Source organism: Lutzomyia longipalpis, chromosome 2 (genome assembly GCF_024334085.1).
Source record: "Lutzomyia longipalpis isolate SR_M1_2022 chromosome 2, ASM2433408v1".
NCBI classification, from domain to species: Eukaryota; Metazoa; Arthropoda; class Insecta; order Diptera; family Psychodidae; genus Lutzomyia; species Lutzomyia longipalpis.
In genome coordinates, this window is record NC_074708.1 from 27,701,991 (window position 1) to 27,718,534 (window position 16,544).

Here is a 16,544-nt window from a genome sequence, read left to right on the forward strand (position 1 = left end):
ATTTTGACGCATAAAAAGACTAATGTTCACTCAGTTCTCTTATCGCGACTCGAATTTCACTTATTTAGACTCAATTTTTAACTAATGTAGACTCAACTTCTACCTTGTGGTGACTCAATTTTTAACTTATTTGTACTACAAAATACCTCATTTAGCCACGAGTTTTAACTTAAGGCAATGTTAAAATAAAGTATGACAGCGAATATTTTAAATGAACAGAATTTTATTACTGGAATATTAATCTATCAAAGAAAGTCTTTTTGTTTGTTTGTGATAAGCGAACTCCTGCTAAATGGCTGGGCCGATCGGGATGAAATTCGCTAAAGAGGTTTGACCCCAGCCCCTCCCCCTCCCTTCATAGCGCCCCCACATAAAAATTGTTTTTTTTTCTCGATTTTTTTACCTCTTGAAGGGTCAGAGATAAAGGTCTAAAAAAATTTGTCGGGCTACTCTATTATTCACCCCCTTTCCATTATGACCATCACTGCATTTTGACCATCACTGTACCTTTCAAAGCTTTTTAGCATGAATTATATATTTTGTAGGACAATAATTTGCAGAATAGACGCTGTTTGTGTTTCTCTTAAGGTATCTTTTTCAGGAGTAAATTAAGCTCTTTTCTCCATGAAAAAGCCGCCCAATAGGGAACAAAAGCTTCTTCGTGGGAGTGTGAGCATGTCATATGGCGATGATGATGATACTGCCAAAAAGAGGCGCCCAATTCACGTTGCGGAGGAAATTCCACATAATGTGTCAATTTGTGAGTATTTTGTCCACCCCATGGCACATTGGAAGATCTTACTCATTTTTTCCTTTGACTCCACCGTCAATTCTCTTCGCCACTATTATTGTCAATTGACGTCCAAAGACGACGTGGGAGGACAAATGGGGCAAAGCTGAAGAAAAATGGTCGTGGAGTCACTGGCACCACCCCCGTTTGCTTTGTACCTCGGAGGGAGAATTTATTATTTCGCTTGGGATTGTCGATGAGGGGGTGAGCAGTGAGTTTTTCGGTACACCTCCCCCACACCCGCGCTATTCCGTTGTCCGCGTTTATTCAATTGTCTCACCAAGTGGCTGCACAGAGGGCTGGTCGTTGGGGGGTGAGAAAAAGGTTAAATGCGAGTGTACAAGAAGTGATATAAATTACTCTTGCTTGGACAATTTTTATGTGCCACCCCCTTCTTGTGCAGAAACAGCAAAGATTTAGAGATATCTCTCACAGGGTGCAAGCATTTAAAATTATTACCGGAAAGGGAGAAATTGATATTTCTCACAGTTAAGATTTATTCAAATGCAATCTATCGCGATGATTCATCCCACCAATACTTCAGGCTGCTATGCTGTATCGATGGGGGCTTCCAAAAGGCATTTTCCACTCATAGTGCGGACTGGGGTGAGGTAGATCAGCTTCTTTAAAATAATTTTCTTTAGTTTTCTTTCCTTCTTAAATGAAGAATTCTTAATTGAATTTTTTTAAATCAATTTTCGATTTTTTTCAGGCAATTTTTTGTGAATTTTTCTGAGCTTCCTTTGCCCCAGTCTCCCCTTTAACGAATAGCACAGCAACTGATTCAATTACAAATCGTGCACTACTTCAGTGGGCGTTATAAGAAGGCGCCTCGAGAGGGAATCGCTGTGAGGGATGCACTTGAAGAGGAATTTAATTCAAATATTTCTCAAGGAGATCCCCTCACAACGTTCATTCATCTTTACATCCTCATTTCCATTCAAATTAAAAGCTTCTCGTTATTGTTAAAAAAAAAACTGCTCGTCATTGAAGAATTTTTAAGATGATTTTCTTAATGATTTTGGAAATATTTGTTAAGGGGGTGGGCCATGGCAAAGTTTTTTTTATATAGGTAATATAAAACGATTTGTTAAGGAAATATTTATTCCAGTGACTACATCGTGCAAGTTTTCGTGTAAAAGTCGTCTAAATTTTGAATTGAGACTTAGAATTTACAATGGATCGTACTTAAAATTAAAATATTGAGAGCTTTTTTTTGCGTTTCACAAAGAAAAAAAATTCCAAGGATTTTTGAATTATTCAAAAGAGTACGAACCCTAGTTTCTCCTTAAAAGTACAACGCTGCTCATTTAAATTAAAACCACCAACACCACCAACCTATCAAATGCTGTTCATACCACCGTCAATTATTCTTAAGTTTTCTCCTCACAGTTGACAAGGTAAGTTTTTCCCAAGCAATCTTCACAAACTTTCAATAAACTTCCCCGGGATTGCTTTTGAAATGCAACACAGGAAGGAAAATGTTGAGAAATTCCTTTTTTTTTGGTGAAGGAGTCAATTTATCAAATTTAATTAAATGCAAAACAAGAAGAATTTGGTGAAAAGCTCCGCACAAAGGTGAACTTCTGCAAATGACTTCTTCTCGACATCAATTGGCCAAACACGCAGTTTCGTGACAACTTTTTCTCTTTAAGAGAAGCAAAAAAAAGACCCCTGAAAAGCTCAATGAGTAAGTTTTTCCCGTGGAATAAAGAAGTCTCACTGCTGTGGGGGTTTTTCATCTTTTTCCCATTACGATGGTTGGGGAAGCTTTTTATTCATTCAAACCAACACAAAGCACTTGGTGAAGGTTTGGAATGTTGTGGAGCTACCATGGCTTCCTTAGGAGCGTGGTCTTGCATTTGATCGCAAGCACAGGTAAAAGTCATGCTGCGAATGAAGGGAAAATCAAGTGAGGAAAAAGGAAACTTTCCTTCCCGAAGAGTTATTTATTTGTATAGGACGTTGGGAAGCAATCGAATTGGTTTGTTCACTATTCTTGTAAATAAATACAAAACTGCCAGTTCAAATTACAAAGGCACACGCTCCAGAGTTGTGTTTTGTGTGTGGATTAGATTCTTAGATTTTAAGGATTAGTTTGTTATTAGATTAAAATATTTTAAATAATTTTGAAAACTGAAAAAAAAAAACATTTTAATGGGAATTTCCTCCTTAAAGAATTCTTATATCTGATTCGAATTCTGACTCATATTTCCTAAGTTTTCTTTAATGCAAAGAACGGCTAAATAAGGATAAATCCTTAACCTAGAATCCTTTTTTTTTAATTCATTAAATTCCAAATTAAATTTCTGTTGATCTTAAAAATAATTCTAACTACAAAAATCTATTAAGAAGACTTAGAAATATTAACTCTGAAAGCTCTGAAAGCATCCCTTTTGGTCAATACGGTTTTCGTTTCAATTCCTTCCCTTCATTGACTAGCAGTGCGTGGCTTTCCCGCGATGATTTGTCGAGTGATTGAAACGATTTTCTATTCTCTTAGGGAGTATGTGAAAGGCCTATAAAGGACCCTTAACTTCACATATATCTCCCATCATTCCCCAAACCTCCCCAATTGCCCTTCAATTCCTTCAGTGAGAATCAATTGGGGCACACAGAGTTTGGGGGGATGAGTTTAGCTGCCCTAAACAATTCCAATTGACTGTTTCACTTCACTTTATTAGCTCCACACGGCCGAGAAATGTTCGACAGATTAAGGTGAGCTCCTGAGAATGTTTCCAATCTTCCTTGTGGTCATTTGCAGGGGAGTGATGCGACGTGGTGGATGGCAGAGAGTGTGCCAAGAAGCACACAGCTCCAAGGAGTTTTTGGGGAAATGAAAGACCTTTTTGCTTATTGCTTGACCACACACTATAAACCATTTGCTGGGAGACATTTAACTGGCACATGAGCTTCCAGGCACGAAGGGTTTCGTCTTACAAATCTCTCCAGCGCACTCACACATAAATCACCCCCACAACCTCCCCCAGAAAAGCTCATGAAACATTTAAACTTCCCAAACAGAGTCTTTATGCACCACGAAAAGTTTTCCTAAAAGCTCTTTGGAATAGTAATTTGAATTTGATTAAATCATACGATAAATTTATATATGCTGCCTGTGCTGAAATCACTAAAATTCAATTTTAAACATTCAAACCCATGCCATGGAGTGGCATTAAGTGATAATTTGTAGATTTGGCATGAAAAGAATAATTGCCAAAAGTTTTGTTGGTGCCATCTTGGGGATTTATGAAAGCTCTTCCTTTTGGGTTATTATTTATTATAGTTATATGCTGATGAAGGTAATGTATTGCGAGCCAAAAGCTCTGGAAGAAGTTTAAGGATTTTTTTAATTCATGTTTATTTTTCAATTTTCTTACAATTTTTATAAATATTAGATTTATTTTGTTTTTTTTTATGAACTGTGAATCAAATTAAGCAATAAATCAGGCTTAGTCCTTTTCTTAAGCCAAAGAGTCAAGTCGGGTTTTAGTCACTGAGATCAGGCATTTTATTTACCTACACTAAGTCTCAATTTAGCGTGATCTTAATCTTATCATTTCAAAAGCTTGGTTTTAAGAATAGATCTGGTTTAGAATCTTAAGCTTAATTTAATAAACCTTAATCATAGCCTAAGTAAAGCCTAAAAAAAGAGCCAAGTTAAAAAAATAAACCTTTGAGCTGACTTAAGAAACTTAAGCCTAGCTTTTAGAGAATTTCATCCTTTATGAAAAATATTTTTCAATAAATGTTTTTTTTTTAATTCTACTTGATCCATGGGCGCCTATAGTTTGTCCATTCATTTCTAAAATATAAAACAAAATTATGAAATTATTATTGTCTGTTAATCTCTACTGCAGCACCTCATTAGAAAATGTTCTTCTGTTGTGGGGATTAACAGTTTGTTCTGCTTGAAGCTCATTTGAATTTCGTTAATTCAATACCATCCCTTTAAATGTTCCCTAAGCGGTGAAAATTTCTCAGAGAAACCCTCAATCTCACCAAGGGCCATCCCTCCTATATAGGAATAATTGGATTGAGCACACCACCCTTGGAGTCACGTGGAATTATCATTTTCAATTCGGTTTTGAAGAGGGATGCTGATGTGGGGATGACCGAAAACAATATCCCAGGTAAGATATTCAGGATATTCAGGTGACACAGTGATGGAACAACAAAGGGGTTTGAAGGGAGGAGAGGGAGAATAGAATGAAAATGAGATCACGTGAGTGGCAAAAAGACCCCTCGAAATATGCGCCCAAAATTGTGAAAGAGAAAGTGAGGCAATTTCCCAGCCACAGCCATCAATACGTTTCCAAAGCACTGAGAGAGAGATTGAGTGTACCACGTTGGTCCCCCGGGGGGTTTGAGGGTGGGTGGGTGTGCGGAAAACTCTAGGGGAGGACACCACACACAGTGCTGCTGAGGAATCTCCCCGGAGGTGATGATCGGGGAGCCCCCAAAAAGCCGGGGCGGGGGTGAACGACATTCATCCCTGTGGCAGTGTGAGGGAGGCGCACATATAGAGATGTTTGAGTGTTGCCAAGGCTTGTTTACAATGCTGTGATGTTTGCAAATTTGATGCCCCTGGGGACCATTTTCCCTCTCTGCGCACGTTCTTCATCTGCGAGGGATATGGCCTTGCCCACACCCTCGCCTCCTTGCTTTCATCAATACGGGGGGAGCGGAAGGAGGGAAGGGAACAAATTTATAAATTTCACCAGTTCTCAATTTGAGGCACTCCTTCGCAGCAATTCATATTTTGCCATCATGCCCTTTTATTGGTGGTGGGATACATCCAGAGGCGCAACTGAGAAATTAAATCCCTCTAAGGGGGGCATTAAAAGACAATAGAAATCATTTTTCAATTTTATTATTTTTTATAAATAAAAATTATGATTTTAAATGTCATCAGAGCATAAGAATTAATTTAATACGCCAACGCATTGGAGCAAATTTGGCTCCTTCATCAGGTACTTTCATTGTTAAAAGAGATATCAGGTTGAGTATTTCTTAAGCTTTTCTAAAGCTCATGATTGGTTAATAAAATATTTTAAAAAAAAAGCTTCATGATAGTGATTTGGGCATTTTATTAATTTATAAGGAGCCTCAGATAATTTTTCAAACATTAATTTTTACATGGATTAAAATTTTAATGAGCTTCTGGAAAAATCGAAATTCAATTAAAAAATTTCCCAGTCTTCGTTTGAATCTAAATAAACTTAAAAATCTTACTTCAGACTTAAGATTTTCCTTAAACTTGGTCCTTAAATTAATTTTATTTTTCTCATAATTCTATCAACATGTGGTAAATTTTAATTTGCTTTCCCATTGTGAGAGCCGGCCCACCCATACATCCCACAACCATTCATTTAATATTCAAACACCTAATGATGATGTGGAATGGATGATGACGCATTTAGTGCTAAATTATGAGATGTGGGTGTAATTATTTCATCTTAGCGCGTCCTGACAACCCCCGTCCACGTACACTGTAAGACGTGCATGTGGTGAAGATTGTGACAAATTGAGTGCTGAGTGACGGCAAAAGAATATCTCCTTCACCATATAGCTGTGCCGAATCCACCCCTGTTAGGCTCACCCACCCGACCAACCTACACTCCCCATTATAATCCGCCACAAATGGGGGCACGAAGCTTTCCAGAATTGAGCACTTCTTGCGGAACCGATTAAGGATTCGCTGCTGGTGCCCCCAACCTTCCCAAATTCAACCCCCTCCGCAGGCACACATATAGTGAGTAATATTCAGAAAGTGATACGATCAGTAAATTAGTTTTGGGAGTGATACATAAAATTTATGATTATATGGTTTGCCATCTCGTGGAGAATTATCGTGAACGCCCTTTGGGGGCCAAATCGGGGTAAGATCAATTTTGAGCTAAAGTTTATAAATTTTGTAACCAAACACAGATTATTCTCAATGTCAGAAAATACATCTTTTCTCTTGGATAAACTCATAAAAATCACGCAAGTGATGAACCCCTTTAGGGATCCCATATCATATACTTCAATCGCTCATCAAACATTTTCCCCAGTCTTTCAATGTACACAAAGTAAAAAAAAATATTGAGACGAAACATGATAGAAAATGATTTTTTTTAATCGTGTGGCGCCCTGAATAGGGGGGCGCCACAGGGCTTTGGTCAACTCCTCTAGTAACCTCAACCCTCGTAGTCCTCAAACTAAACTACAGAGCACTTTGAGCTTGCAGCCATACTCGCACAAGGCTGAGCTCCGACTAACTCCCTCTACACTCATCAGCACTCTTTGCCATTCTACACTCATCAGCACTCTGCCATTCTCTCATCTAATTACTTTCTCAGTGCTCTCCTACATTCTCTTGAGTATTCTCGTATTCTCTCTCGCCTATTTGAGGGTTTGTAACCTAGAGGCAGTAAGCCGTTGCCAAGGGTGGGCAGCCATTACAGTTACCGCCAATCTAAGGGTATTCACTTTATGAGCAGGTTAATATTCGCTGGATAGTGAGTCGGGCGCTACAATCGTAAAAAATATTCGAGTTCGAGTTAGAATTATTGTTGTTGGAACTTCTTAGAAAGAGCATAAGAACAATATTACAACTTTGCAGCATATGCTTCATGGCAGACTTTTAGTGCAATATTTAAAGAGTTGCAGGATTAAAAGCATTTTTTAAATTCAGATTTGCCTATTCGTAAATTTTTTTTATTGACTTTGAGTGACTAACGGGGCTATCACACTTAAGCTCCAAATGCTTGAGCATCATAACCTCTATGTGAGTACGAGAGAGACAACAATGCTGTTTTTTTCTCGTTTTGTCACATGTAAAATCTTAAGCATCAAGCGCTTAGAGCTTAAGTGTGATAACGCGATTTTTTACGCGAAATTTCAAAAATACTGGTTAAATTGACTTTTCTAGAAAATTTTAATACCAGACTTTGCAAAAATTAAAAAAAGATACCCTGGTCATATTTAAGATAAGTATGATTTTTGATTAATATCTAAAAATAAAAGATAAAGAAAAAGGAATATTCTCTTATTTGAATTACATTTGCTGCAGATACTACGTAAAAAAAATATACGTTGAAATATCATTCTAAAAAATTGCTTTTCAGCTAATTTTCACATGGAAAGAAAAGCAGCTTTTCACGAAATCATCCCCTTTTCAATCTAAAAACCATTCAAATAAATTCAGCAAAGCTTCATTTTCCATTTGAAATATCTTCCATGACTTTTCCATTGTTTCCAAATCTTCAAAATTCATAAATTTTCCCATTTAAATCTGAGTCAGGATCTGAATTTTCTTGATGGACATTGACCCATCATCTTTTCAAAAAAAGAAAACACGAGGTAAGATTCAAAGTTTTGTGTGGAAAAATTGTACAATTTGTAATAAATTATAATAAATTCTGAATAATTTTGCGAATGTCGAGAAAACTACCCCGGAAGTTTTGTATCTTTTCGTTGTTGAACCTGTGCTGGGAATTCAATCTATACCACGTACACCAACATTTCGCCGTATCTGCAAATCCCCTGCGGTGATTGTCGGCTACTTTTGCCAAAGTATCGACATGGATGGGAGGCGGGAAAAAAACTCCCCTTACATGAAAGTTTGTCTGGTGGGACCCTGTGGCACGGAGGGGGGGGGGTGAAGCACTTTGAAAATAGTAAGTCACGCTCATTCCAGCGGGCTGAAAGTGTATCCCTCATCTGCTCACAAAATGGACTATCTATACAATATATTATATATAGCATGAGGGTGGGAAAAGCCCAGGGAGATGATGTGGCCTTCCTCATCGGGATTCATCCCCATTTGCCGCCAGTGGTGCTCAATATATATTTGCGTCTTGTCCCGAGATTCTTCCGGTAAACAGAGGGTGTGTATTTCAAAGGGAAGACACGAGTGGGGGGGGGGGGGGGCGCACATCACAACACTGTCTATGTGAGGAAAAAAAAGTGAATCTCCCTCTGGGGTTTGTGTTTGGAAGTCATCCGATTTCTCGCTAAAGTTCAACTTCTTCTTAAATACAACTTTTTCCACATCCCCCGCTCCCCCGTAGGTATGGGGTGCGTTTCATGATGATTTTCCCTCCTGCCCATGTTGATTCGCGCGCCCACACCCGTCCCAGTGGGGGGGGGGGAGAAAGAGCTCACAAAAGTTGGCGCATTCAAGTGAGAACGTTCGTGCGCGGAATAATATTTGCAGATTGTTCATTTTGCGGGGATTTCCTCATTTCATTGCAATATATATAAGAGAGGAAGTGGGCTGAGGGGGGGAGGTGCGATTTTTCAGGAGATTTCTTTCATTATTTTGAATATTTTTGCCATTCTACATTTCACAGAGAAAAGTCTATGAAGGCCCTACACTTTGTACACTACATATTAGATTTATTTTAACATTACAACGATGGAAAATTGGAAATTCTTTGAGTCTTCCTTCCATGGAAATTTTACAAAGAAATTATTTTTCTATATAAAATTATATAAAAAAAAGAATTAATTCCCCTTTCCCTCCATTTGGGAATCACAATTCCGCAAATGATTTATTCTTTTGAGCTGTAATCAAAAGCCTGTGGGATTTAACTTTATATAGAAGGGAAAAGATGGGACGTCGAGTGACTTTTGCGGTGCTAAAATTGAAATTCAGAGCACTGGGGTTGGCCACCCCGCGGCGGACATGGCTGAGGGGGTGGTGTGTTCATAGGCCAGAGTGAATTGTGGAACAGCTCGAGTCATTTGCGGTGATTTAGCTATGTGGTTCCCTCCACAATTTCAAATGGGCACCACTTGGGACACATTTTCATATTGACTTTTCCCACGGCGCGGGTTAGGGGTGTAAGGAAATTAAGAGTAGGAAAAAAAGCAGGGCACCCTCTGTGCAAAAAAGCTCCCCCGTGAGAGGGTTGACGCGCAAAGTTTTGAGTGTTTAAACAGCACGAAGAAGTAATCCTTTTTGTCGTTGATTTCTTCGTCATTTGCTCTTGAGTTAATTAAATTTATTCCACTATCATAATTAAGAATCTTGACATTATTGCTGCGTGGTGTCGTCTGTTCTGGATGACTTCAATGGGGCGGCTGCTGCTGTGGGAGGTGCTTCGATGTTGGATTCACGGTGTGGCGAAAATGATGGCCTGGGGAAGGGTTGAAATGCCAACAAGCCCCAAGAGTGCCAGTGCCAAGTGGTTTAATTATTGGAGTTGTTTGAATAAGTGCCACAGTCTGGTCCCAAAGGGTATCGCACAGAGAACCCAGCAGAGAAAAAAAAAACAAAAGAGAAGAATCCCGTGGATGAGTTGGAATTGGAAAAGCCATATAGCTCCAACCCCCTCCGCATCTGCCGTATTGATGTTGCTTATGGGGAAGAATTTCAGCAGTTGGGGGTGGTTTTATATATATTTTTTGTTGTTGTTTCGTTTGGCTGAACTAATGAATTTTTTTTTATGTCAAAAATAATATAATTAAAAACATAAATAAATTGATTAAAATTAAAAAAAAAAAATGGAATAACAAAAAATTCAGCAGTAGAATAAATATATTTTTGAATTAATTAAAATTTTATAATTAATATTTTATGTGTTGATTTTCTTTTAATAAATTTTTTAAATTAATTATGTGGTTATATTTTTTTTTCGCCAGGTGTGTGTGAATTATGGATTTTTTGGGAATCTTCCTTTTATTAATAAAACATAAATAAACTCTCAATTATGAAAAAAAATTATAGGGAAAAAATTAAACTCAAAAGCTCTAATTTTAACCTTTTTGGTTTAAGTCAAGAAAAGCACCCTAGAATGTATCACAAAGTTAGTCAAAAAATTCTTCAGAAATATATAATCATTTACTTTAGATATTTATGTACTTTACTCGAAGCTTTTAGCTCTTAAAGCTCTCTCGTCGTTTTCATAAAATAAATCATCGACAAGTCAGCTAGTTTTTGAGGTCTTTACTTTTCCTCAACAGTCTGTGTTGGTTGATGGGAAAAAAATATGCGGTGTAAAGCAAATTTATCCAATGAATATCATCCAGATACCATCCCCTCCCCGCCCCACAAAAGCTCACACAATGTGCTGCCCTTCGACTTTGGATGTGTTTAGTGGGGAGCAAAAACAAGGGATTTCATAGACAAACGCAAACATGGAATGATTGATGAAGTGCACCCGACATCGAATGAGGGATTAAATCCCAAACCAAAGGGGGAGATTACCCCGAGACACCCTTACATGTCATCAATTAATAAAACCTTTCGGGTGACAAAATATCGAAAGTTTCGGGTGTGTGGATTTTTTCCCAATCCCCCCAATTCCCCTAAAACATCCCCAATTTCCCGGATTTACACGAAGTGAACGCGGGGTGGGGGGTAGTTTGAAAGCAATATGTGCATATGTTGTCATGTTGAACAATAAAGCTTCATCACCTTTTTGGATATAGAGGGTAAAATTTTCATGCTGCAGTGAGCTTTTTGGTGGGAAAAATTTGTGCATTTACTGGAGCTTTGGGGATAGTGTTGCATTTTATTGGACTGCTTGTTTATTAGCACCACTGTACCGGTGATGAGTGGTAAATGTTGGAAAGTTGTCACATTTCATTGTGGAAGTTTGGGGAAATTTTGACACGCCTAAATGGGCAAAAATTCAATTTGCAATTTTCCAATTCGCATTTTGTGGGAGTGGATGAGCTTCAAATTGCACCATATAGACGTCAATTAATTCATCAAGTCCCACGAAAATCCGTTTACTGTCACACCCAGGATGTCTCCTAGCATGTATACGTAGTTGAAGTGTTGTGTAGGATGGCGTAGGTGCAGCTTCGTCCCAATCCTCGAATGCTATTACGTAGTATAAGATCCCCCAATACAACCAAATTCATTTGCCATAAATTCATTACTCTCACACACATAGTCCGCTTCTAGTATTTTGTATTATCTCGTATACCCCACATCGGTGTCACCACTAAATTGCACACTGCAACTGAGCTCGGGTGGACGCCATCCTGCACCCTGCCCTGCCTAGCCCACCCCTCATAGAGGAATGTGGGTGGTACGCGAGGGTGGCAAAATGATGGAGAGACGCACACAATATTGGAGAGCAAGCACATCACCCGCAATCACACGGCTATTTGGGTGCGATTATGATGACTCTGGAGAACACAGGCCTGGGTGCTGTGTATGGTGGTGCCATGGATGGGTGGGAAAGGTGACAACTCCCACGAGGAGTAAGTGAGTTCGAATGACAAACCCCACACCGAAAATCCCGCATAAGCGACCCTCCACCGCCCACTTTTACTCGTGCTTTTCCTACCCGGAACAAAACCCTCTTCCCTTTGCAATCAGAACTGGCCATGGGGAGAGAGAGAGGGACCCATGATTGTAGGACAAGGTATAATTTGAAATATTATTGCTCACGCCAGAGAAATCATATGACACACACACAAGGGGTATCAAACAAGCTCTCTACATTCAACCATTATTGCCACCAGATTCATGTACCAATGCTCAGAGTTTCATAAAGCACCATTAACTAGGAGGATTTAATACCTCTCCCTGATATCTCTCCATATCTTCAGTATAACTCTCTATAATGTAGAATAAAAGGATGCTTCACATAGGAAAACTCAGTGAAAATTTAAATTTTAAAGGTACTCATAGACCTAGGTCTGTCCGATTTATCTATTGTATTGTTGAATGGAGATTAATGTGGAAAAAATATTTTTTTGAAAATATTTGAAAGATTTAAAATCCCATTAGTTTAGTTATCCGTATTGTTTTTTTATACAATAGAAATATCGGGGAGGATTCTGTTAAAAATCTTTTTTTTATTCTTTTCTTGAAATAATTTAATATTTAGTCTGTTTTTTTCAATAGGTATTTTGTTGAGTTTTTCATATTTTTTTTTGTTTTTCATACAATTTTTTCTTATGAGTTTTTCAGGGAGTTATGTATTTTAAAAGCGAAATGAATTTTTGAGAACTTTCTAAAAACTTTTATGAAAGATTTCTAAGTCAGTAGAATTTTTGAAATCTGAAAAGTTTTCTAACTTGATTCTCTCTAACAATGTAATAATTTATTTTTTTCTGCCATTAAATAATTTTTGATTTTTTTCTAAATTTTGAATGATTTCAATAATATTTATTTTTCAAAAATATGAAGCTCAACTAACTGCTGAGTTTTCTGAAATTTTTCTAAATCAAACAAATATTTAAAAATTCTTTAAAAGAAATTAAATTATATTTTTTTATTTAAGTCGTTAAAGCCCCTGTAGAAGATCCCATATAAATTTAAAAATGTTCAGAGCGCCATCTATGCCCAGTATCTTATTTTACTGCGGAAAATTCAAAATTATCCAATTTATAACTTTTTTAATTTTCCATTATATATTTTTCAGTATTTTCAACAATATCGCTCCATTCTATTAATTTCAACGTATGAAAATCAATACGAAAATTTTTTAAAATTCCTCGAAATTACAGATAAAAAGGCAATTAATTTTTATTTGAATCACAATAAAATATTAAAGTAATTTTTAATAAATAATATCAAATAAAATAATCCCATTTATTGAATACAGTAGATAGGGTGTGTGTTGATGGCTATCGCACTACCCCCGGGCTAAACAACGCAACAATCCTAGTAGAGCAGAATTCAACCCCTCACACCGCTAGAGAACTCGAAATGTTGTAATGCGAATGTCAAATTGAATTCAGAGGCTCTCGACACTAAATCTAGATGAGATTGTACCGCACCATATCCGGCTGTTACTTCATTTCACCCACCCATGGGGATTTTCCTGTGACAACGTCCAGAAGTACCATCGAAAAAGTATGTATGGAGCATATGGGGTGCAAATGTGCTGCATTTTCCGGGTGTGGAAACTCTCTTTCTCCCTTTCTGTGATGAACAAACCCTCTCCCCGGTGCAAAAGTTGGTTGAGTTTTGTCACGCTGTTGTGGAGGATACTACATAACCAAGACCCATTGGACTTTTTTTTTCAGCTGCATTTCCAGGAGATATCGCTGACAGTTTCATACCCGGAAAAACTAACACAGCCAATTTTTTTTTAAGAGTATTGGATTTTATTTGAGTTCTTTTTTTTTGCCAATCATGCTTCTGTTCGCTAAATTGGTCTTGAAAAATGGCTAAAGGCTTGTAAACGGAGATTGGATTTTTCAAAAAAAAAAAAAAAATAAAAATTTAAGTATTGCTAGAAAATGCAGAATAATGAATTTTATGGAATGATTGAAAAATGTTTTTTTTTTAATATTAGAAATTCAAATTGAGAGTAATTTGGGATTATTTTAGGATTCGATACGATTTGAATTCAATTTAAATATTTAACAATCAAAAGGACGCCAGAAGCTAATTATAGTCGCCATGTTGTTTCTCCATGATAAATTATTGAAGGTTAATTTTAAAGGCTTTTAAAAGAAAAACCTTCTCACGGTATTTTCTTTTCTATTTAAATACCTATTAGAAAAAATGGAAAAAAATTCTATTTAAATTATTTAAAATAAAATTCCACAAAGATAATTCTTTTTCCTAAGCTCATTTTCTAACCACTAATTGAGGTTAAATGGAGAATTTATCGAAATTGACAGCTTTCAGACAAAGATTAAAATTATAAATTTAAATTACAAAATACTACAATCGTTTAATTAAGTATTTTTGCAACATTAATCAAGCCACTCAAAATATGCAATATCCCCCACTGAATCCGTTTGACCTCCATCGCGGATACTCCCATTCATAGAAATTGATGCGGCATTGTTGCAAAAAAAACCAGATAAATTTATGGAGATTTAATCAATTCTATTTTTACAGAAGTCCACGAAATGACAGGCTAGCACGACGAAAAAAAAATGTAGCAAAACCTCAAGTGATTGTTTCCCGTGCGGAATCCCCAATGAAATGGATAAAATAATGGGAATGAGGGTGGGTGATGAAACCCACCCGCTCAATTCTATGAATGATATAAAAATTTTCCATCAATGCATACGCAGAACAATTATGATGCAAACGTTCGCGGCGGAATGAATTGCATACTAATCGCTGGGCGGGAAATAATAGCTGCCGCCGGCTGTACAGAGGTTTGAGTTGAGCTGTGTGAGGTAGAGCAATTCGTGAGGCTTCAGCGGTTTGTTCTGCTTTGCATATGCGGTGCGACGTACATACTTTTTGCGCCACCCGCCCCCACATACTGCCCATCAGCACCCCAGCAGTGGTTAAGCAACTCTGCAAAATTATACATTTACGATGGAGAAGGAGCTTTAAGGATGCTTTAGGAGCTTTCGAGGATTACTTGTTGGCTACAAGAATTCAGGAAGGTTTGTTGAGAAACTGCAAGAACACTCAGAGGAATTTTATAAGGGAATGTTTTAAGAGTTTTTCTGGTTTATTTAAGATTTTTTTAAAGAAAAATAATAAAAAAAAATAATTCGAAATTAAAATTTAAAAAAAAAGAAGAAAAGAAAAGCTCGGAAGCTTTTTTTTTTTTAACAAAGAGGGATTTACTGATAAAAATTTCTTCTGAAAATTCAAGAAAAAAAAAAGATTTGTCTGAATTTTTGGCTAGAAAAATTTGCAGATAATAGGCCAGCTGAGATGTAAAATTACCTACAAATAAATCGGGACTAACCAAATTTTGCACCATTTGATTCAGAGAATTATAAGAAACCTTTTTATACTTACTAGAATGCTTTAAAACTTATGCTCGTTTCAGAAAATGCGTTTAAACATTCCCATACATTTTCCCATAAAAGCCATCAAAGCCATTGAACGAACAAGTGACGTCACTGGGGGGTTCCAAGAAATTGTTCACACAAACCACATAAAATACTATAGTTTTTACAATTTCATTTTTCATTTCATTTTAATTAATTATTTTAGATTAATTAAATTAATCAACAAATTATAACGAGGATTAAAAAAAGTACTTCCTACATGAGATAATGCAGAAATAATAAGTAAAACACATTATTTCACAAAAAAAATCCCCACAAAAATAAAAATATTTACTCGAAAATTCTCAACTGTCAAATCATACTTTTTCGGAACACGAAATTCAGCGACGTCGCATGTTCGTTCAATGGCTTCGATGCCTTATATGGAAAAATGTATGAAAAATTTTTCAAACGCATTTTCTGAAATGAGCGAGCATACGTTTTAGAGCATGCACGTAAATATTAAAAAATTTCTTATATTTTTATGAATCAAATGGTGCAAAATTTGGCTAGGCCGAATTTATTTAAAAGTTTGGGGTCATTTTCCGCTAATTCTACTGGCCTAAATATTCTAATGATAATTTTTAAATTTTAGGTACTCAATTGAAACTAAAATTAACCCTTTAAGGATTAGCTAATCCAATTTAATTAATTCAGTAAGAAAATATTCTATTTTACTTCTTTGACCTCAAATACGTAATTTTTTGTCTGAATGGGCATTAAAGGCCTGACTTTAATAACTTCTTAACGGCCTTTAAGGAAATAATTCAACATTTTTAAATTCCTAATACAAAATTTATCAGTCAGAAATTCTGTGGCGTGTTAAAAATTACCAAATTAATGTATTAAAGGGCTCAAAAATGGGTTTAAAAATAGACTTACCACATATCGTGGCGTAAAAAAAATATCTCAAAAAATTAATGACTTTTTAGAAGTATCATATTCTGGTCACTCTATGACTCTATTTTAAACTCTAACGTGCCAAAAGAAGGTAACAAAGGAACAATCTATTCATTTTAGGCCTATGAAATGGGGTCGCTCAGAGTAT

At 36.6% G+C, this 16,544-nt stretch overlaps 1 protein-coding gene across 7 annotated transcripts in view; it reads right to left on the bottom strand.

The window, feature by feature from the left end:
* The window catches only part of LOC129789858 (serine/arginine repetitive matrix protein 1-like), a 982,101-nt gene that overhangs the window by 165,635 nt on the left and 799,922 nt on the right, over positions 1–16,544 (bottom strand). The gene's annotated exons all lie outside the window — the stretch shown is intronic.